Below are 25,000 nucleotides of genomic sequence, written 5' to 3'. Positions count from 1 at the left end.
GCGCGGCGGTGGTGGGGTTTGAACCTGCGACCTTATTGGTACGACAACTCCGCCTGGCAGGTGAGAGCGTGGCTCTACCGTGTGAGCTATCCACGAACACAAAAAATATTCGTTTCAAACCCAAAGTCATTTCTAGATCCCTCTCTCACCCACTTCTTGAGATCGCCGATTCGTTCGCCACCATCGCGAAGTAATTCTGACCAGCAGTTAAGCTTTATAGCCAATATTCTCATCACAAACATATAACATAGAAACGATTGAGACATTGAGTATGCTCCGGTGTATGGGGTGAATTTTTAATTCAGAAAAGTGAGTGGAGCAGGCACTTATGTTGGTAACAACAAGATATGAAGTGAGTAGAAAAGTGCCAGAAGACAATAGAGAATAAAATTTTTTTGCGCGGCGGTGGTGGGGTTTGAACCTGCGACCTTATTGGTACGACAACTCCGCCTGGCAGGTGAGAGCGTGGCTCTACCGTGTGAGCTATCCACGAACACAAAAAATATTCGTTTCAAACCCAAAGTCATTTCTAGATCCCTCTCTCACCCACTTCTTGAGATCGCCGATTCGTTCGCCACCATCGCGAAGTAATTTTGACCAGCAGTTAAGCTTAATAGCCAATATTCTCATCACAAACATATAACATAGAAACGATTGAGACATTGAGTATGCTCCGGTGTATGGGGTGAATTTTTAATTCAGAAAAGTGAGTGGAGCAGGCACTTATGTTGGTAACAACAAGATATGAAGTGAGTAGAAAAGTGCCAGAAGACAATAGAGAATAAAAATTTTTTTCGCGGCGGTGGTGGGGTTTGAACCTGTGACCTTATTGGTACGACAACTCCGCCTGGCAGGTGAGAGCGTGGCTCTACCGTGTGAGCTATCCACGAACACAAAAAATATTCGTTTCAAACCCAAAGTCATTTCTAGATCCCTCTCTCACCCACTTCTTGAGATCGCCGATTCGTTCGCCACCATCGCGAAGTAATTTTGATCAGCAGTTAAGCTTAATAGCCAATATTCTCATCACAAACATATAACATAGAAACGATTGAGACATTGAGTATGCTCCGGAGCATACTCAATGTCTCAATCGTTTCTATGTTATATGTTTGTGATGAGAATATTGGCTATTAAGCTTAACTGCTGGTCAAAATTACTTCGCGATGGTGGCGAACGAATCGGCGATCTCAAGAAGTGGGTGAGAGAGGGATCTAGAAATGACTTTGGGTTTGAAACGAATATTTTTTGTGTTCGTGGATAGCTCACACGGTAGAGCCACGCTCTCACCTGCCAGGCGGAGTTGTCGTACCAATAAGGTCGCAGGTTCAAACCCCACCACCGCCGCGAAAAAATTTTTTATTCTCTATTGTCTTCTGGCACTTTTCTACTCACTTCATATCTTGTAGGATTGAGTGAGCTAACCATGTTTCGAACAGTGAATTTAAGGTAAATTAAATTTAGAATTACACAATTTTAGACAAAGATTAATGTATAGATATATGATATTCATTCCTCTTCATAGGGGACATACATCATTCTAATAAAGTTTCATAATAATAATATAGCCATAAAACAGGGTTACCAATTCTGGAGGCAAAAATTTACAGAACTTTTATGCAAACACATTGACCGACCTCTTTCTGAGTGTTGAACTCCTGTAAAAAGACATTATGTACTTACCCCCCCCCCCCTTCCCCCCATTTAACAAGTGATTAGAAAATATACTGAGGGTTTACAATAATATACCGAATTCCGTTAATATACGGAAAATTGGCAACATTGATAAAAGTCATTTTTCATTACGTATCTGGTTCACCCTGACATAATACATGATTGAGACAGTAGGTTACATATAAGTAGTCCTTCAGAGCCATTCGGCCCATGGCGCCATGGAGTTTATCCCGGTTTCTATAGCGTGAAACGGATATTAGCAATTGCTTGCTAGCCTTTGGATGGGACGCCAAGTAGTCAATCGCAAAGTACTTTCCGCCAAACCTAACAGACTCAGCTACCCATTCACTGCTGGGTGGACAGGGGGTTCAGAAAAAAAAAATATATAGACTGCACCCGAGATCGATCTCGGTCCCTTTGCGTGTGAAATGGTGTGCTCTACCAACTGAGCTATCGGGACCCCTAGGTTACATATAATTTGGGAAACAAAAAAAAAAAAAAAATCAACAACAAACAAACAAGATTTTCTTTTTATCGGGCAAAGCCTCGGCATTGTTGTAAATTCCCAGACACAATCACAAACAATGCTGCTGTGCGATTTATCAAAGATAGGTAACTATCCTTTGATCTTGAAAGCACGTCAAGACAGATTGGGATGGAGTGAGAAGAGGTTTGTTTAAATGTCGGCGTTTAATCAGTGATAGAATTAATAGCATGAGACGATGTGTTATCCGGCTGAAGGAATTGTGGAATAAATCATAATAAATAAAGCTTTAAAAAGGCGCGTCATTGATAAGAACTTATCTAATTGTAAACGTCTAAACAAAATAATGTGTTCAAAGTTGGATTGCAAGAGTTTCCTCCTCAACGCCATCCTCTTCACGTCATTCTCATCATCATCATCATCATCATCATCATCATATGAGACAGGAAGAGCTATTAAAAAGGGTATTATTTTATAGCTATATAATACAGAGCCGGCATTGATTTCATTTACTCTGTAATCCGATAAAGGATGCGAAAAAAATATAATTAGGTTGGTTAGAAAAATTAAAAAAGATGCTGCTGCTAAATACATATTTTTGTTTGTTTGTTTTTAAACCAAAAAGAAAATAAGAGAGAGAGAGAGAGAAAGAGAGAGAGAGAGAGAGAGAGAGAGAGAGAGAGAGAGAGAGATAACTATGATATAATAAGGGTTTATAGATCGTGCAGATGATGAGAACAAACCCTCAGATAGTCTGAGCTTCAATTATTTCGAATCCGAATCAAGCCTACTTCTCATCCATCTATTCCCTCGTGAAATTGAAAAACCCCTCCAAGTATCGCCTCTGCATTATGAAAAGAGACACCTCATTCCAAGTAAGAGATCAATTCAATGTCCTCTAGATTTGGATCCATATATTTTTCTTCTTTATTTTACTGTTCGCAGAATTGTTAACCCCGCATTGATGAAATAAAAACAAATAGAAGATGAAGAGATTGAACAGTACGTTGAGCTGTTGATCGGGTGGCAGCGATGACAAGGCCCGGGAGGGTCGCATCGTGTCTTCGTTCTTCAATCGATTTATTTATTTTAATTTTCGGGTCTTTTCCTCTTTAAAACTGATTAGCGGTGTTACAATAAAATATGAATGTTGCTGCTCGAAGTTCGTCTGTAGTGTTTCATTCATCCTGTTTTGTTGATAAAGGGGAAACCCGAAACGTCCATTTTATCTGTTTTCGTATATTATTAAATTGAAGCTTCCATTCAATTTCACATTGTTATTCAATAAAAATGAAGAAATTAAAAGAATAGGGTAGGAGAGAGAAGTGCCAGAAATAAAAACTTTGCGGTGAAGAACACTGACCCGGGACTTGACTGGCACGGCACCATTCGCTTGGCTGACTATGAGAGGGACGTTCTACTTCAAACCCACTTCTCATCAATCTGTTCCCTCGTGAAATTGAAAAAAACTCATCCAAGTATCTCCTATTCCTATGTACAATGAAAAGAGACGGTCTCATTTCAGTGAAAGGTCAATCCAATGTCCTGTTGATTTTTTTCTTGCTCGGACAAGTTCCCCGGATTGATGAAATAAAAGCAAGAACTATAACAGAACCTTGTGCTACTGGTCAAGCGGTTGAAATGGCAGGGCAGATCATGTCTTTGTTCTTTCAATTTTTAAATATTTTTACTCCTTTAAAAAAACAAAACTGACTCCGGTATTAAAATAGGCCTAGCGGTTTGAACTCTGGAAATTACAGACTCTTTGAGAGGATAACTTAAAATAAAGAGAGTTAAACATAAAGAATTAACAAGCAAAGGCCTCTGCTATGAACCTTAATAGGTAATCAAATAGTATTCTCCCTCCTTTCCTCCCCCACCCACCCACCCCCTCGCACATATTATAATATATACGAAACGAAATCATTTCGACCAGCATTTCATCGTGAGCTCCTGCTCTCTATAATAAACTACTCACATTCACATCCGTTATAAGCGAGTATGACTGTAATACATAGTGCCAGTGAAGGATAAAATAATTATCCTTGTCCGTGTACCTACTTTATGATTGTTGCTTTCAGGATTTCACGGCCACTAGAGCCAGACACTTCTCTCTCTCTCTCTCTCTCTCTCTCTCTCTCTCTCTCTCTCTCTCTCTCTCTCTCTCTCTCTCTCAATATTATTTTATTACTTTTGTATATATATATTTTTTCATTCCTTCTTCACGGGCGATAAATATTACTAGGGGCGGATAAGGCGTGGACGAACTCGTTTGTCAAGCATAAATCTACCTATACACCTTGCAAACGATTCGCCTCAGACTCTCACAGTGTGCCTCTCGGAAATTTGGGAATCTTTTTTGCAGACATACTACTACTAAGTTTTTAAATATAAGGATATGATGGGAGTTCTTGCTGAACAGTGAAAAATTATAATCTATTTCATAACCATCTATAGAAGGAGCGAAATTGACGTCACTCAGGTCTTTGTTATTGTTTTTAGGCAGCAACTTTGGAGATTAGTTCTCACTAAATTATAGTAATTAGTCTATAAAATTTCGAGGTTACACATAGTTTTGTGTGTTGGTACATTATATCCGGCTGTTGTGTGTTGTGATGATTTTACCTAAACGCATATCATCAATACAAAACGCATTTTTCGAACCAATACCCGACTCTCATGTTCCTCCACACTGTCATCAGCAATGAATAGAGAACAAAGAGAAAACATAAAGATGAGGACGATTGATGCATATTGACAACAGCTGTGAGAACTTCATTGTTTTTCCTAAACAATGTCAAAACCCACACTCAGTTTGCCCCCTTACAGATCAGATGGTCTTAATCACTACCCTTTTTTCTTTTCATTTCAGTCCCTATGTGCGGCTATGTGGTCTTGTGGTATGACATTCGCTTTCGGATCGGAAGGTCCTGGGTTCGAGCCTCGCTCGGTGCATGGTTGAGTCCTTAGAAAAGGCTCTTTACTCACATTCTTTCACCGTACTCAGGTGTAAAATGAGGACCTGGTCTTTACCAGCGTTGTCTCTGTTGGAAAAAAAATGTAATATCGTCTAACAGAAAAAATCTCGACTGCACCCGGGATCGATATCGGTCGCTTTGCGTGTGAAGCGAGTGCTCCACCTACTGAGCCATCGGAACCCCCCCCCCCCTCCCCAAGTATACATACTACAATAAAGCTCGTCTCACCACTCTATATAGACGTATCTGATTATTTCTAAACGAAAACTATAACAAATCTACCTTTTCTAAGACAGTTTAGTTTATGTTTTATATTATATAATTATTAAATTATCTCTTTAGCACTTGAAGATTGTGACAATCTAATCTTGCGAAATTGCTTTTAATTTTGTTATCGTCCATTACGTTTATCGTCAGGTGTTAGTATCAAAATGTACGCAGTGCTAGTTTTTTCCCACCTTAACTCCCCCCCCCCCCTCTCTCTCTCTCTCTCTCTCTCTCTCTCTCTCTCTCTCTCTCTCTCTCTCTCTCTCTCTCTCTCTCTCTCTCACCTTTATGGGCTTATAGCTGAAGATTGAGTAATCGTAATAAAATTGTGATAAATGTATAAGACAGTTCAATGAGGTTAAGAACTTTTCAGTATGGAATCGTCTCGTTATCCTAAATTGATAGTTTTGAAGAAAAAAAATTTAATAAAGATTTTTCTGGCAATACTTCAAATACAGACTTTATCTTGTTGATATCGTAATAGAACGTATGCGTTCATACCTGCGGCGCAATATCCACTAAAAGTAAAAATTTAGTATTTATATTTTTACTGGGGTTTTTTTCTGGACGTTGACTGAAGAATGGTTTTGAGCCCGAAACGTTCCGTGTTTGGTATTTTGTTCTATTTTGAAGCTGTTATATTCACTTTTGTTTATTACTTTTTACCGCCCACATCTTCTAGCAGCTGAGTATCACTTTAAAAGTACTCAAAGCGTTTTAATAGGGGTCCATACTCAACAGCGTCCCTTTACACAAAAGCAGACATGACGCTTTGTAAGGCGCTATTACGATTATTTTTCGGGAAAGGAAAAAGGCTGTTACCAACCAATCCTACTGTACTCATTTTAAACGCTTTAATTGCTCAAAGCAACGTTCACCACCACAAAAATGTCCAATTAAAACATCGGAAATGAATCGACTGCATATAATATAATTTTGGGAACCTAGAGGAGATGATGAAAACTAAAATTAAAATCTTAACCAGTTCCCGTTTCTAACCGTTCTTTTCTCTACGTATTTCTTCCCCGCGTATTCATCAATGTTACTTTCCCTTCACGTTGCATGGTTTTGTTTCCTTTATTTTATTTTATTTTTTGTTTATTTTATTCATAACAAAATAAAGGACTTCTTACATTAAGCTTTTTACCTGTCTCAATGCACGACGCGGCTAGTTAGGATTATAATTGGAACTGATGTGGGATGAAGGCCGGGAACGGTTTCAACTGGGAGGTTGAAAGTGAAAGAAAGTTAGGGCTTAGGGCGATGAAGGCTTCGGGTGGTCTTGGTGAGTGAAACATGATTTGAAGTGTGTCAAGCTAGCACGCAAATAATTACGCACACTCACAAATATATAATATTATATATATATATATATATTATATATATATATATATATATATATATATATATATATATATATATATATATATATATATATATATATATATATATATATATATATATATACATATATAATATACTATATTAATAATATATAAATATATCATACATATATATAATATATATATATATATAATATATATATATATATAATATATATATATAGATATATTATATATAATAAAGAAAGAGAGAGAGAGAGAGAGAGAGAGAGAGAGAGAGAGAGAGAGAGAGAGAGAGAGAGAGAGAGAGAAGAGAGAGGGGGGGAGAAAAAAAAAAAAAAAAGAGAGAGAGAGAGAGAGAGAGAGAGAGAGAGAGAGAGAGAGAGAGAATGGGTGGGTGAGGGGGTAAGTGTCGTTTCACAAGGTATAACGGGGTGATGAATGAATGCTAGATGTTTATAACATCTGCCGGAATCATTTTACGCTGTGGCAGGCCAAGAATGAAAACCATGTCTGTGTGGAGAAGACTGACATCTTGAGAATTCCTACCACTACCACTATCTCCTGGTCACTAACTCAGCGCAGAGTGTCGTCTATGGCTCACATCTGGACCTTACTACGTATTTGTTAGTCATCATCGTCGGCCTTGGTTCATGTCCATACGAATTGATTCTGGTGTTGAACCGACTGACCAATACATCTAGGATTGATTATGATTACGGTACTCATTTTACACCTGAGTACGATGAGAGTGTGAGTAAAGAGCCTTTTCCAAGGACTCAACTTTGCGCCGAGCGAGGCTCGAACCCAGGACCTTCCGATTCGAAAGCGAATGTCATACCACAAAACTACATAGCCTAATACGTATACATTACGAAGGTCAACTTATAGATACAGAAACTATGGAAAAGCACATACAAGTGCTTCATTGCATTGTCTTTTACTTTCGTTGGCAAGAAAAAATTGTTTGGTTTCCATCACAGAAGTGGTTTGTTTGTTTCTTTCTCCTACTCAATCTCCATATTTATTTTACTTACTTGCTCTCTCTCTCTCTCTCTCTCTCTCTCTCTCTCTCTCTCTCTCTCTCTCTCTCTCTCTCTCTCTCTCTCTTTTTTTTTTTTTTTTTTTTCTCTTATTCATTCATCCACACATTTTTCCTTGAGCGGGCGGGACAAAGGGCAATAATAAATCTTTCCCTCTGTTTGAAAAACCTTAAAATACATACCTACCACTTTGTACCAGACACAGAAAATGAGCAAGATAAAAAAAAAAAGGAAAAAAAAAAAAAAAGAAGAGAAATAAACATATTATCAAGATTACCCCACATTCTCTCCGACTTCAAGTGTATCGATGTCACACATTCGCCCCGGTTCGTTCTTTTGTCTTCTAAATTATCGGTTTCAGTGTCGGCATCCTGGCATCGATCAATACAAAAAAATAATGAATACAGCACAGTGCATGGTATCGATCGGGAAGCCAGAACAGTGTCTTAACAGTGTTATAATATGTACTATTTACGGGTTCGATCTGTGCCAAAATTATAATTAAAAAAAAAAAAAAATTTTTAAAAGAAGAAAGAATAACAAAATAACTGCGTGAGTCAGTGGCCAGTCATAAATAGGCTCACCTACATATATATTAACCCATCATGTTAATCTGGCATACTGTCCAAAGAATACGGAAATTTAAGTATTTTGAAGTACCTTCAAGAAATAAAACTCGCTCTTTAGTAGGTAAAGGCATTTCTTTTCGCTCAAAGATTGTCATTTTTAAGCTTAAAATTCAAAGTCAAGAATCAGGTTAATCCCGCATACATAATACCAAGATAAAGATCTGAACAAGTGTGTATGAAAGGTGCAAGAAAAAAGCAAGAAAGAAAAATATATTATATATACAATTGTATTTTTCTTTCTTGCTTTGTCTAGCACCTGCTTGCATACACACTTGTTCAGATCTTTATCTTGCACCGGTGCCTGCTCCTTAATTTCTTAATTTGATATACATAATAGCTTTTGTGAAGATGGTTCATATAAGAAGGTGGAAGGTGGTTTGGGTTCGGCATTGATTCCCTCACGACGGCATTTTCATAGTGATAGAGGAAAGTGCCAGTAATAAAAGCGCTGCTTAGCTGGTGTAAGATGGAAAGTGGATAATGTCATGTTGGGGGAATCACATGAAACACTTGAAATGGATTAAGTATGATGAATATCATTGTATCGATGTTGTCATTTATTTACCCCCCCCAAAAAAAATAGTTTACAAATGGAACGAAGCTGATGTCATTCAACTCTTTGTTATTGTTTTTAGACAGCCATTTTAATTATTAGTTCTCCCTTATACTATTAACTTTAAAGGTTACACATAGTTTTCTGTGTTGGTACTTTATATCCGGCTGGTGGACGTTGTGAGTATTTTACCCAAACGTATAGCATCAATTGAAAAAAAAAAAAGAAAGATAACTCCTACTATTATGTATTGCCAGACCCTAGGGAAAGGATAAGAAATTAGCTGTGACCTATGTATGAATTCAGTCTGACGTAGAACTGTCGCCGTCTCGTCTGGGATGTGATTTGGGACTTCTTCGATCCAAAAGCCATTTATTGTAATGTCCTCGGGTGAAGTCGGGACTATACGGGTAGATTCAAGATTCATGTACAGTACTTAATAATCTTATATTGATATTGGGGAGTAGTGATGAGAGGAGAAAAGAAAGAAAACGGGGAGAGGTTAGAAGAGATATAATATAATATAAGAAAATGATGGAGAAAAAGAATATTATTGAAATATGATGTGTGTGGGAAAGAGAGAGTGTGTGTGTGTGTGTGAGAGAGAGAGGGTGTGTGTGTGTATGTGTGTGAGAGAGAGAGTGGGAGAGAGAAGGAGAGAGAGAGAGAGAGAGAGAGAGAGGGGGGGGGGAGAATGAGAGATAAACACAAACAGAAAAGAGTGAGACAGACAGACTGAAAGAGAATGTGTGTGTGTGTGTGTTTGTGTGTGTGTGTGTGTTCGATTGTTAAAGTTAAAATAATTATATCTAGCTTGTCTTTTTTTTATATGCCGTTGTCTAGATAATTATTCCTATATCTAATTAAGTACTTCGCATACATTACATTTCTCTACTGTATTTTTTAAAAAAAGTTTTCAATGTCGTCAAATAATAGAACAAGTGTAATTTTAAAGCGCAATGAGCACGGAAAATGTTTCATTCGCTCTCAGGAATACAACAACAACAAAAATAAACAAATAGCGCATGGGAAAACCATGCTTATTTAAATTTACATTGATCATTTCTCCGTGATGTCCATCTGTTCAGTCTCAGTCGGACGTGGGGGTCATTCAATGTCAATCACAAGGTCATAGGTTATAAATTTTCGTCCTCAAACGAGGGCAGACAAACCCTTATGTAAGCCACTTCCGCTTGTCGTAAAACATGGAGAGCTGAGGTCGTAAATATGCTGTCACCCCTCTAATGTATTCCTTCCCGCACAATCTACTCTTAACGCTTTTGTTATCTTTCCTTGGTATCTATTTCTGTTTAAAGTCCCATGTAATTCGATTGAGGAACACTTAAGTTCCAGATAATATTCAGTGAAATTAGTGTCAATCGGATCTAAACTTTAGTATTGAGGGCTATGGTGTCAAATAATGCCATGTAACGATTGTCTCCAGACACATACAATAATATTTTCCCCACGGTAGATCGTATTAAAACACCCAAATGAGACAGTTCCGTTTTGATGTCCGTCGGTTTAATTTGTTGTGGTATATGAGTACGACGGAATGAGAGAGAGAGAGAGAGAGAGAGAGAGAGAGAGAGAGAGAGAGAGAGAGAGAGAGAGAGAGGGGGAGGGAGAGAGAGAAAGAAAGGGAGACATAGAAAGAGAGAGAGAGAGAGAGAGAGAGAGAGAGAGAGAGAGAGAGAGAGAGGGAGCGAGGGAGAGAGAGAAAGGAAGAGAGAGAGGGAGGGAGTGAGAGAGAAAGAGAGTTTCCTGTTTTTTTTCTTCTTATATTTCACAAAATTATGTTTGCTCTGCGAAATAAGTTTCTAATTCTATTATCCTTTTGTGTGTAGCTTGTCTGTATTTCAAATCTCTTAAGTGGTAAACACGCACAGTGTGTGCGTTTTTTTTTTCTTCCCTCCTCCATGTTTGTCTCTGAACGAAATAATTGTTCGTTCTGCTTCACTTACGTTATATACGAATATTAACTTAATGTTTTTACTCCATAAAATAATCAAACAAGTGAATAGAAACGTGTAATGATTTATGTTCAAAAGAGAATTATTGGATAAACAATAATAAAAGTGGGGGAAAAAAAAAAGGGGGGGGGGGATAGGAAATACAGCTGCATGTCAAAACAGGCGGCGATATTGCAATGGTATCAATAATATAAATATATTCTCAAATGGTAAAAATTGGATTGGCTGTGATATTTGACATTAAGAACAAGAAGAAAAAGCACCTAACAAAAAAACAAACAAACAACAACAACAAACTCCCCCAAAAAAAACAAAAAAAAAAAAACAAACAAAACAAACAAAAACAAACCAACAAACAAACCAAAAGAAAACAAACAAATCAAACTTTAATCAGAAAAAAAAAGAAAAGAAAAGGAAAGTTTCGGAACAATGCTTTTTGAGCTGGACATGTACATAAACAATAAAAAGAGAAATTCAAGCTCAACAAAATCAGTTATCGAGGACGATGGTGATCAGCACTTGTTTCGTAAAAGCCCAATGTTCGGACACTATAAAAGGTGTGTATTATATTGTACATATTACATATTCTTTGCTGGAACGTGTTGGATAGAGCAAGTGAGCATATTATTATTATTATTATTATTATTATTATTATTATTATTATTATTTATTATTATTATTATTATTATTATTATTATTATTATTATTATTATTATTATTATTTTTATTATTATCATCATCATCCAACTAACTGTTAATGGCTAACGAATGCCCATATTTAGGTTGTGACAGTGAGCATTTCTTTTTTAATTTGGATTTTCCCCCCTCGCTCTATTTCGAGAAACTGTCGTCGCTATGTTGGATCAAATGTGAACCGGACGATCGATAATAGTTGTGCGAGTGTGGACGGACTGGAGGGCAGAGTAGTGAATAGCATGGTGAGCAGAGGGTGAGACAACTGACAGCTAATATAGGGCGCCTTGCATTTGGCAGGGAGGAAGATGAAAATGGGTGGGGCAGGGTGGAAGGGGATGTTGGAGACAAAGGGTGAAATAAAATCTTTAAAAAGGCACACAAAAACTGCACAAAGCGAGCCTAAGCCTTGTATCCTTGGTCAGGTTGACATCAGACCCAGCTTTTTGACAAGATGAAAACAACACACACAAAAAATAGGATAATTGAAAATATTATCTAACACTGAACCAAATACTCTTATCTTACTGGATGTCCGGGATTTGAATTTAAAAGTATCAGAGAAGATGGATGGTATTTCGAAAACATGACTTATTTCCTTTATTTGTCTCTAAATGGTAAATTTGTCATTTGCACAATACTGTACTTTTCACAAGATTTAACGGAACCAGAGAGTCCCAGTTGGGTGGACAATGGGTAGTTAAAACTAATGGTACCTACAGTGAAGGTGTAAAGAGAATATATAAAGGGTAAATTAAATGCAACTCGCTTTTATACACAATATAAAATGGTTGACTTTTCGGCCCTTGATCTGCTTCAGAGGACAGACAAAAAATGCCAGATGATAAGAGAGAAAAAATGAAGTTTAAATTATTACGAAAGATAAAAGTGATAAAACCACTAATCTACATAGATTTAAAACGGATCCATCTTCTTGTGAGTTGAGGGCTGTATCATGATGCTACATGACCTAATCATAAAGTTATAAAATGGCCATATGAAAGCGGAAAAGAAGAAAAATAGGAATTAAATGTAAACATTTCTTTCGCTCTTAACAATAAGAGGGTGAGAGCATTCAACAGGAAAAGATGCAGTTACCGCTGCTATTTATATTCTTCGAATCAATTGATGCATGAATATCGTTTTTGAACACCACACAACAAGTACTTGGTCTGGAAATAGTTCAACAAAAGACAGCAGGAATTGACAGACGGCGTCGCTTCAAATTAATGTAGGCCTACATTTGAAATTACACACCGTGTAGACTTTAAAATGTAAGAGCTGCTATGCTAGTCTTTAAAAAAAAAAAGAAAAGAAAAGAGAGAGAGAGAGAGAGAGAGAGAGAGAGAGAGAGAGAGAGAGAGAGAGAGAGAGAGAGAGAGAGAGAGAGAAGGGTGGGGGGGGGGGGTAAATATCACAGAGTGTTGTTTGAAATATTGTATGATATGCAGTGGCTCTGACATTTTTAAATATAGCGTGTCGTTGGCTTGGTTTGGTTGGCAGACGTTATTAATATCTATTTTCAAACTGACGGCGCTGGAAATAATAATAACATGACACATATGCCGATGAAACCCATACTTGTCACAGGAAGATATCCTGTGGTGTGAATGGTGTCCACTTACCACCGTTGTCGGGTGGATACATTATTATGCTTTTTATTTCAGATAGTGTGTGTGTGTGCGTGTGTTTTAAGATAGATAGAGAGAAAGAGAGATAGACAGATAGTGGGAGGAGAGATAGAGAAAGAAATGAAGAGAGAGAGAGAGAGAGAGAGAGAGAGAGAGAGAGAGAGAGAGAGAGAGAGAGAGAGAGAATTTATATAATACGACTATTAACCGTCCTCAAAAAGTATATTGAACGCACTACTTTACGACTTGTATTTTGTTGCAACTCTCACAAAAGAATTAAAGTATATGGGGGAAAGAAGAACAATACATTCATCTAAACAATACCAAAAGAGGCTACTCACTCAACATAGTAATGGTCTAAGTTGGAGTTTAGAAATTATTATAAGACTGGGATTAGAAGACACCTTAGAGACAAAGTTGTTGGATTGTTTAAAATGCTGGGAACGAGGATATAATACATAGAGTTCATTCTGAAGTCAGTTGTGGTCGACAGCTATTTACTTATGTCGCTTTGGGCAGGTATTTCTGGTCCAATACACGACGACGACAGAATACAAAGAGCTGTGTGAAGAATGCCCATGCATTGAATGTGGTGGAAATCAAGGGGCACTCATGTGTCGAGGAGGTAAACAAAGACACGGGGACATCACGGATAAGATGGCAGATGGACTGAAAAACTATGTGGTTTGAATTATATCACTGGACATGGTCAAGGGAAGCGAATGACGAAAACAAAAGGGTTTTTTTTTTAGTTGTCGGATAACTCAGACTGACGACTTTGACGCACTGAAAAAGAGGAAGAAATGAATTTGCTTTCTTCTGTAAGAGTTGCTGAAAATAAATAAGACTTAAACTTAAAACTAAACTGGTCTGATGTTATAAGTTTCGCATTTTAAGATTTTTCACCCCACTCATAAACATCTCTCACTCTGAACACAATTAATTGTGCTGATATGAAGATTCCTGAGAATCTTAGACAAGGCATTGAACCGACTTGTTTGGAGTTCGTGAGAAAACTGTCTTTTAAAATTTACCGCTTTGGCGTGTCAATGATAATCTCAAATGACATCAGTTGTTACTAAATGGTCGATAGGATAAAGAAAATCATAATATTAGCATTGGATATGAGCCATAGCCCTTAAGTTTCAACAATCTTATCATTCGTAATAACAGTAGTGTCTCTTTGTAAAAGCAGAGTTGGGCTATCGAGACTATTCATTCTATATGGAATTTATTGTAGAATTGTCACACATCAAAAGGAAACATAACTAACGCATTGGAAACATTTTAATACCAAGAATATTGATGAGATAAAACTCGTTGAGGCAATTATGGGGCAAAGGTTTAGCGACTAAATTACATTTCACGTACTCTCGTCTCAGAGAAGTGGAGAACAAAAGTCGTTGATTAACCATTAAAACTCCTATGATTATACTGTAAATGGTAACCCCAGAGGCCTTTGCAACCTAGAGAGGGATTGCCAGAGGCCCTACTTAGAGCCGTGTATTGACTGACTCATTCTGACGTTCTCCAGTTCTATTTCTCTTGAATGTTATGCCTAGGTAGACAAACAATCACATTGGAAGACATAACAAATTGTGACATTTAACGCAAGTAGAGTAGACTGATAGTAACTGGGTAAAAAAAGCCACGATAGATGAACGGACACTTGATGTTGAAAAGGTCAACAAAACTCGTGACTTGAGAAGAATCAGATGTTAGAAACAACGCCGAAAGTAAAAAATAGAGGCGGGGAGGATAACAAAAGGGAATAAAACCTAAGATTACCCCCAACCTCTTGAGTCGAGCTTTAAAAAGTAACACAAATTGATTTGACTTAGATTTTTTAAAACTCACGTTTTGTCTTGAAAAGAACAGAAATAGAATAACGGTCCCTATAAGAGAAATAATAAATAAGATATTTTACCGCGCTCTGATATAGCTTAATAGAATTAACTTTCTTATGCAGCATAATTTCTTCCTTGTCATTTCGATTGTTTGTGTCCTTCTAACATCCTTCTAAAATATGCAATTTATCACCCCTAAAAAAAAAAAAAAGAAAAAGAAAAGCAAAGTTTGATTTGAAAATCCCAAGCTGACAATAAGTACAAATTGGTGGAAGAATCAAAGGAGAAATCTACAGTAATTGTTTGGTGATAAAAACCGATGAATGCCATGACATGTCAACCTCACACTCATAATACTACAGAAGAAGTGGAGAAATGAAAATCTTTATAAAATCTTCCTATGTAGATTACATCTTAATTGGTTATTAGCCATATCTAGCAAACATTACAATGTCTTATTCTTAAAATGGCATAATTTTAAAATTAAAAAATGGTATAGAAATTGCTGGTTTCCTTCCGATGAATTTTTCTTATGAAACTTGGAACACCCATCCACACACACACACACACACACACACACACACACACACACATTCTCTCTCTCTCTCTCTCTCTCTCACACACACACACACAATAACATTAACATAGACATTTACACTACTTTGAGAAAATATAAAAAAAAAGAAAGTGTGATATCTCACAAAGGGAATATCTATCAGATATGTAGACATAAGGTTAATTCCGCGAGTTTTGCGTTTATTTTTCTTCCCTCTACCTTTACTGATCACTCCAAGATGAATGAGGCAGCAGGTAAACCTCAAAGCCAACAGCAGGAACGTATACAACGGTAAGAGTATATAATATGTATGTTGACTGTGTGTGTGTATGTATGTATCATGTATATATGTATGTGTGTGTGTGTGTGTGTGTGTGTGTGTGTTTGGATTCGTAATACATACACCGTCAAAAGTAACAAACAAAATAAGTCATTCATCCATCATCGTAAAGATGTAGTAGGAAAGCATGATGCGAAACGATACATTATGATACACTGAGGGAAGGGGAGAGAGAGCGAGCGAGAGAGAGAGAGAGAGAGAGAGAGAGAGAGAGAGAGAGAGAGAGAGAGAGAGAGAAAGGAAGAAGTGATCGATAGGAAATTTGGGGGGGGGGGGGGGGGGTAGAACAATGATGGCGATGCCGATTATTAAAGAATGAGAGTTCCGTATACTGTATGATGATAAAACAATCCAAATCAATGTCGTTCTTTGCGCTATGATGTGTAGAAATAAATAAACATCTAGGTGTGTAAGTTCAAGTTAAAGATAAGTAGGATGACATTAGAGAGGTGCTTTATAATTATGATTATGAAATGTCACTGGCAAAACATCGAGGGCAAATAAGAAATTAGCTGTCACCAGTGTATTTGAGCGGCAAGGAGTGGAAAGGGGGGGGGGGGGGGGGGGTGACTCGAATGATAGAGCATCTGACAACACACTCCATAATCCAGGTTCAAAGCCACTCAAATAAAGATATTAGGTGATTAGTTAAACCTAAAATACAATTACCATTTTAGTCTGGCTAGAAGTACTTATTTACAATAGTCTAGCGTCCTATCCAGATGTTAGCAATAAAAATCGTCCCGTGCCAAACAGAGAACACTGCGGCTTAATTATAGACGAAACGGGCCTTTCATGAGGATGATGATGAATAGTGACTTTTTAAATTGTATTACGTTTATTGCTTTTTCTACAAAGGGTTTCATTTTAATTTAATGTTCATGACTATATATATATATATATATATATATATATATATATATATATATATTTATATATATATATTTATATAACTTCATAACCGAGATCTAGGCCTATATAAATACGTTTCAAATGAAATCAATTTTGTTCAGGGTGTGGTAACGGGGTGCTGTAAGCTTTGAGTCACTTGAATTATGAATATCTTATCCTTTACTTGATGTATTTTATTTTAACCTATCTTTCCTCCTAAAAATATTTTAAAGAGAGACATGTCCGAATTCTGTTGGAGTTGGATGATTTAATATGAAACTGGCAAACTCAAATAATTTGTATTACTATATTAATACCAGGATTCCTTTCATTCAGAAATCAACATTCTTATCTTCTTTACTAAATTAATATTTAAAAAAACAAGTGCTGACGTCATTAAAGCAAGAAATGATCATATCTTAACCGGATAATGAGATTTCCAATGATGTTATCTACTTCCTGATGGAAAACGTGCGTGAGGATGGGAAGAGAGGATGAGGCTTTGTGCTAATTGCTTTTTAATCTGGGTAATAAAAGCATGAATTATAAATCTTCTTCTTATTATTAATATTATTATTATTATTATTGTTATTATTATTATTATGATTAGTTTTATTATTATTATTTATTATTCTTACTATTGTTATCATTATTTTTTAAAAAGTAAATTTTTAGTGTACAATGAAGGAATGGCCTGCTTTGTTAAGATGGGAATGAGATTGCTATCATTTGGTTCGAAGTGGATAGGTTTCAATATTACATTATATCATTCTTAAGGAATGAAAGTACAAAAATTGCCAGTGGACAAAAGCCATTAGGCTTCTTATCTACAGTATAACTATAACAAAATTATTGTGTTTCAAGAGCAAGAACGCCCACAAGGTGCGTTTTACTATTTGTTATTCTCAAGTTATAGTTCATACCACCAAATTGTTTTTTTTTTTTAATGAAATAATTAAATAAATAAGTACCTATATAATGATGCTGATGCTTAGGATTATAACAATAATAAAAATAATAATTAATAATAATAATGACGACGATGATGATGATAAAATAATAATAATAATAATAATAATAATAATAATAATAATAATAATAATAATAATAATAATAATAATAATAATTAAAAGCAAACTGGATCTTTTAAAACTATTACATATATAAAAAAAAATTGTGACATTTATCACTAGAAACGTTATTTTAATTTTACCACATTCATGCTGTTTCGCTTTATATACACATTAGTTAAAAGACTCACGTTAACGAATTAAGAATGATTAATGTGTTAATTATGTACGAGTCAAGTTAGGACTAAGCCTAAGCCTTTTGTGTGACACTGACACCCTGGCGACAGGACAGTATATTTAATCAGTAATGGACTTAAGGAATTTGTTTTTTATGGATAAATGACAAGCATAATTGGCTTAACCATATTAATAAAGGGATCAAAGAAAGACAACAGCGACACTTTAATAAATGTGGGGCGTCATTTGTCATCGATAATCCGATGTCCTCCTGGTTTTACGGTTGTTACACAGCAGTCCAACTGTCCAACTGACTGGAAAACAGCGGTAGTCCGAGTCCAGTTGGGGTGTTAGATTAGAAATCCGAAAACTGATCATAAAAAAGCACGTTCAATCCAAAACAGAAAATGGAACCACTTTGAAATATGAAACAAACACGTGAAATTATTACCTTTATTCCTCGTAGATAAGTTAATGTGTCAGCCACCCCAGTTTACTAACTACACACGTATAACTGGATTTGACATAAAATTGAAGATGTGCGTGTTTTCAAAGGCTACAACAACAGTGTACGCTATGATCACACACACATAGACCACAGAGAGGAAGCAAAGCAAATCGTCGCTCGCTGCTGACGACGAGACTGAACCGAGAGGGGTTTGTGTGTGTGTGTTGTATCCGCGACCGCTCGCTACTGTCTGCCGTTGGATCAAAGCGTGTGTGAATGTGTGTCTCGTTCTGTGTCCTCGATTTTTTTTAGTGTTGCAAAGCTGAAAATCCCTCGGGCTGCCCTCGTTCGTCCGCCGCTTCACTGTTCTCTCTCCAAAACATTTTCAAGGAGTCAAATTTTAAAATTTAATGCAATTTAGTTTGTTTCCAAACTGTAAAAAAAATTAAGAGTAAAGGAAAAACACATGATTACGTACTATTATTTATTCTAAATTTCTGCTCAAATTTCATGTCAAAAAATTTTGAAAGATTTTTTTTTTATTCGACATATCCGACAAATTGTTTTTGTTGTTGTCGATAATGATGATGGTGATGATGAAGACGACGACGACGACTATAATGATGATGGTGATGAATATGATGGAATCCATATCTATTGATACTTGCGTCTCCACGTGTCAATCAGATGTTGACGAATGCCATATCTGCATACTGATGATTTTCGATTAAATCGATACTGGTTTAAGTGACATACGTAGAACCCCCATAGGCAGTAAGTTAGTGCCAAACGTAACAATACAAGTCGCTAGTGATTTCGTTAGGCCCGGATATTTACGCACATTAGGTCTCCATTGTAGTTTGGTTGTAGCATCCTTCTGTATTGAATATTCATAAATTACATTGAGAAATAATAAGAATATCTAACAGTCGATAATCTGTTTGTTACACCGCTATTTGCTCGGCAAATATGACTGTACTTTGAAAATTAGAATTTACCTTTTGTCATAAATCATTAGACATTATGATGCATGATCGTTTTAAATATGTTTTCTTGCATACAGCATAAGTTTTTTCTATTATTACATGACGTGATTCAAGAAGACATGGTCACGTGCTTCTCGATTTGTTACGTTTGGGGCACCTAACTTTATGCTCTACATTTCCATCATTTTTATTTGTCATATTTATGTGACAGATATTGGTGTTATTCATTGACATGGGTTGTATTACGTCGTCGGGAAATTGATACAATGGACTCAAGATAGGCACAAAGTTACTAACCTTCTGTTAATATTTTTTTTTAAAGGATAGATAGAAAAATTGAAGTTTTTTTTATAGCGCAATGACTTCATGATGCATGCTCTCAAAGCGCTTTACGAGAGGTCCCAAGCTTAACACCTAGATATTGGCAGCTATTATGGTCCCAAGCTAGCGCCCACTAAGAATACTAAGAAGTCAATAGTCCAAGCCAATAGTAACACCGAACAAACACGAGACATGCCGCATGTGAGATGCTATTACTATTTTTATTTTCGACAGAGACAACGCTGGTACCGGCCACATACTCATTTTACACCCGAGTATCGTGATATAATGTGAGTAAAGAGATTTCCAAGTACTCAACTTTGCACCGCCCAGAGCTGGACTCGGATCAGGAACCCACAGGTCCGAAGCCCAGTGTCTACCACTAGACCAACAAGCAGCATAAACTAGTTCTTCAGGGGCACAGACCCATTGTTTTCTATCCTTTAGATAGGACGTAGCAATTGCAAAGTATTTTCCGCTAGATCTAACATACCCAGCTACCAAATCACTGCTGGGTGGCCAATGTTTTATCTGAAGTTATCGATTGTGCTCTTAAATGACGTCAGCCCTAAAATGACTGATCACGCTCATTGTTGCTTGACTTTGTTACACCGGATTAGACCATGGCGATTCTAAATATAGCAATCCACATGCCCTATTTCGAACAGTGTTTAATCTGAACTTATCCACTGTATTCTAAAATGACGTCAGCCCTAAAACCTATGGAAATGCGAATGACGATGACATGAAATGACTGATCACGCTCATCGTTACTTGACTTTATTACTCCGGGACATTCTAAGTATAGCAATGCGCATGACCTATTTCGAGCAGTGTTAATCTGAAGTTATTGATTGGATTCTAAAATGACGTCAGCCTTTTAACCTATGGAAATGGGAATGACGATGACATGAAGTGACTGATCACGCTCATCGCTGCTTGACTTTGTTACTCCGGGAAATTTTTAATATAGCAAAGCGCATGACCTATTTCGAGCAGTGTTAATCTGAAGTTATTGATTGGATTCTAAAATGACGTCAGCCCTTCAACCTATGGAAATGCGAATGACGATGACATGAAATGACTGATCACGCTCATCGTTGCTTGACTTTGTTACTCCGGGAAATTTTAAATATAGCAAAGCGCATGACCTATTTCGATCAGTGTTAATCTGAAGTTATTGATTGGATTCTAAAATGACGTCAGCCCTTCAACCTATGGAAATGCGAATGACGATGACATGAAGTGACTGATCACGCTCATCGCTGCTTGACTTTGTTACTCCGGGAAATTTTTAATATAGCAAAGCGCATGACCTATTTCGAGCAGTGTTAATCTGAAGTTATTGATTGGATTCTAAAATGACGTTAGTCCTTCAACCTATAGAAATGCGAATGACGATGACCTGAAATGAATGATCACGCTCATTGTTGCTTGACTTTGTTACTCCGGGAAATTTTAAATATAGCAAAGCGCATGAACTATTTCGATCAGTGTTAATCTGAAGTTATTGATTGGATTCTAAAATGACGTCAGCCCTTCAACCTATGGAAATGCGAATGACGATGACATGAAGTGACTGATCACGCTCATCGCTGCTTGACTTTGTTACTCCGGGAAATTTTTAATATAGCAAAGCGCATGACCTATTTCGAGCAGTGTTAATCTGAAGTTATTGATTGGATTCTAAAATGACGTTAGTCCTTCAACCTATAGAAATGCGAATGACGATGACCTGAAATGAATGATCACGCTCATTGTTGCTTGACTTTGTTACTCCGGGCAATTCTAAATATAGCAAAGCGCATGACCTATTTCGAGCAGTGTTTAATCTGAAGTTATTGATTGGATTCTAAAATGACGTCAGCCTTTCAACCTATGGAATTGCGGGTGGTGATGACATGAAATGACGGAAGGTTATTTCATGTCGTCTTTTGTTGCGATGTATTGATTAGATAGGGATTATTGTGATGAGTCTTGGTTGTTGGCCATTTGATTGGGATGTGAGTGTGTGTATATATGTGTATATATACAAGTGTGTTTGTGTGTGTGTGTTGGTATGTGTGTATATGTGTTGGTGTGTGTATTGAGAGCGATAGAAGGAAGACAGCGTGAGAGAGAGAGAGAAAGAGAAAGAAAGAAAGAAAGAAAGAAAGAAAGAGAGAGAGAGAGAGAGAGAGAGAGAGAGAGAGAGAGAGAGAGAGAGAGAGAGAGAGAGGTAAGAGAGAGCTGGAGCTAGAGAGGTAAGAGAGAGCTAGAGATAGAGGGAGAGAGAGTGTGTGTTTGTGTGTGTGTGTGTGTGTGTGTGTGAGAGAGAGAGAGAGAGAGAGAGAGAGGGGGGGGGGGAGGGGAAGAGTAATAGTAAGTTGTAAGAAACGTGCAGAAATGAAGACGGTAGCAGATAGAGAGAAAAAAAAACAAAAACACGTAGGTGGCTGGATAGATGGGTGGACATATCATAGGTAAAGATGCGAGATGAATGAGTGGTAATGACATCCGAATGACTCGGATTCAAATCCATTTCGATATGTCTCTCATCCTTGAGCAGGAAATGTGTTCCAAAACACAAGAGTGTAAGAAATCTTTTATTCTACCCCTCAATCGATTCCGATTTCGTCATCTCTGAATAAAAGACATATTCAAAAATATTTAAATGATTTTTTTTTTCAAAAAACTAATTTTAGGGAAATTCAACGTTTTGATAAGCTGACGTCACAAATTATTATTGTAAACTTGATGTCATTATGCGTTTCTATTTAGGGAGAGGGGTGGAATAAAAGGAGTTGTTTTATATTTTGTTTTATTATTATTTTCATATATTTTGTTTGTTCGTTTTTTGTTGTTTTGTTTTGTTGCTGTTGTTTTTTTAACGATGGATGGACGGATAATTAGATTATATTATAGAAGGTGTGGGAGAGAGAGAGAGAGAGAGAGAGAGAGAGAGAGAGAGAGAGAGAGAGAGAGAGAGAGAGAGAGAGAGAGAGAGAAGGTGAGGAGAGGAATGGAAATAGATTTGAGAGCGAGAGACCGAGTAATATCGATTGTATCCAATATTCATGAAAGGACAGCTTTGTGGGTGGTTAGAGGGGCAATGCCGGCAGTGTGGGCTGATTGGTGGCAAAGTTTTTCATTAACTTCATTACCTTCATCGAACCGTCGGTAGAATCGAATGACTGAAGAATAGCAATGCATAGCTGTCAGAATTCTTGCGGCAGCAGCTTCTTCTTTTTTGTTTGTTTTTGTTTTTGGTTTTGTTTTAAACTGAAATCAAAATCTGAAGAAAAAATGGTGTGTATGAAACAGTACTAGACAACGCAGAAAGAAAAATATAAGGTAAAAAAACAAAACAACTACACATTCTCAAATAACCAACCTGCCTTGATTGCCCAGATAAAGCTAAATGAAAAATACATTACAAAACAAAACATTTTTCAGCATCTTTTTTAATTTTGAGGGAGGAGGTCGGGGGGGGGGGGGGGGGGGGGGGGGTGACGTTCTTGATTTTTTGTCTTGTTTGTTGCTTCTTGCATTGTCTAGCGTTGTTTGTTTTAAGAAAATTACACACCTTTTCAGACTTTATCTTACACTGTTGCCTGCTTCCAAATCTGCCATTTAAACCAAAATATAATTTGTGTGTGAATTGGTTATTTGTCTATATTTTTCAAAGGTCGAAAATAATTTACCGATATAAAAACATATCTAATAAAGCGTAATATTATAATTATTAATTGTAACGCGAAAGTCGGTCAATTGGTTCAGCTGTTTATAACCGATTGATTTTGTATTTCAGTGTTTACATGAGCTTTTTGTAGCCACCTGATTATGATGTCATTAGACATTGTGCTTGAAAAGACAGCACGAATAATAAGTGTTTGTACTTTAATTTATTTTATGATTCACTAATGATTTACTCTGTTCTAGATCAGCTATTTACTATTTACTCACCATCATCATCATCATCATCATCATCATCATCATCATCATCATCATCATCATCATCATCATCATCGTCTTCGTCTTCTTCTTCTTCTTCTTCTTCTTCTTCTTCTTCTTCTTCTTCTTCTTCTTCTTCTTCTTCTTCTTCTTCTTCTTTTTCTTCTTCTTCTTGTTTTTGTTGTTTTTGTAGTAGTAGTTGTTGTTATCATTATCATTATCATCATCATCATTATTATTATTATAATTTAAAGACAAGATCGTTGTTCCGGTTTGCTGTCCTTATTGTCATTGTTATCTTTTCACGAATCGCTGTACATTTTCATGACTGTGCCCATATCTTGAATGCCATTGTTTTCATCATAGTTTGTTCCAACGTTTGCAAAGTCAAAAGTTTATGGAAAAGAGAATCGAGTGATAAAAAGTACTAGACCAGCAACATTCACACTCCACCTCAAAGGACCTTGCTCCACATAACACGATTTTTCCTAGATATTCAAACTAAAATTTCTTTGTATTGTGTGAAATCATTCAGGCACAAACAAAATATCATAACAATAAAACGACCAAACAAAAAGGACACCCTTTATTAAAGATTCAAAATATTAGTTTAATGGCTCACTGCAACATAGTAGGTGGTGCTTGCGTTTTCACATTTAATCTCTGTGGTAGGTGGAAATGGGACTTTGTGTGAGTATTTTAGAAAGGCAAATCACAAGAAAAACTCAATTTGTCTTCATAGAGCTCTAACCTACGACTCTCCGATATTTTAAAAACTCGCCCATACCTTTAATAGTATACATATTATGTATTGATGAGAAGGTCTAGTCTCAATTTAATGATTTTATTTTCATAAGTTTGAGATCATTCAACCTATTGGTTTATGAAATTACATATTTCTTGCATAATGAAATAATGAAATAAAGTAAAATGAAGATTCCGTGTAAATTTGCGCTAGAAAACTCTTACTATATACAATTTTTAAAATTATTTTGTTAAAAGAAAAAATTGTGAGATTATATTAAATTGCGGTCAATGCGCTTTACAAGGAATTCCATGTAACCCGGAACACGAAGGGCGAGCCAGTATATTTCCTTATTCTGGAAAATGTTAATGTTGCTGCTCGAAGCTCGAAGAAATAAATAACAATGCCAAATTGAATG

General features: G+C 36.5%; 2 protein-coding genes across 3 annotated transcripts in view; one reads left to right on the top strand and one right to left on the bottom strand.

The window, feature by feature from the left end:
• The window catches only part of LOC144970391 (uncharacterized), a 37,092-nt gene extending 18,221 nt beyond the window's left edge, over positions 1 to 18,871 (bottom strand). Inside the window, exon 1 of one of the 2 annotated variants that reach the window (XM_078909972.1) lies at positions 18,601 to 18,871. The gene's annotated coding sequence lies outside the window, so the exon portion shown is untranslated. Of the gene's footprint in view, positions 1 to 18,334 lie in introns of both variants that reach the window. The other variant, XM_078909973.1, reaches the window with a different exon arrangement.
• Positions 1 to 25,000, top strand: part of LOC144970392 (protein YIPF5-like) — a 128,911-nt gene that overhangs the window by 60,286 nt on the left and 43,625 nt on the right. The window lies entirely within an intron of this gene.

Source organism: Berghia stephanieae, chromosome 4, assembly GCF_034508935.2.
Source record: "Berghia stephanieae isolate SIO BIC M18660-M18661 chromosome 4, UCSD_Bste_1.3, whole genome shotgun sequence".
NCBI lineage: Eukaryota > Metazoa > Mollusca > Gastropoda > Nudibranchia > Aeolidiidae > Berghia > Berghia stephanieae.
The sequence above is the reverse complement of the archived record's forward strand: the minus strand, read 5'-3'. Positions and strand labels throughout refer to the sequence as shown.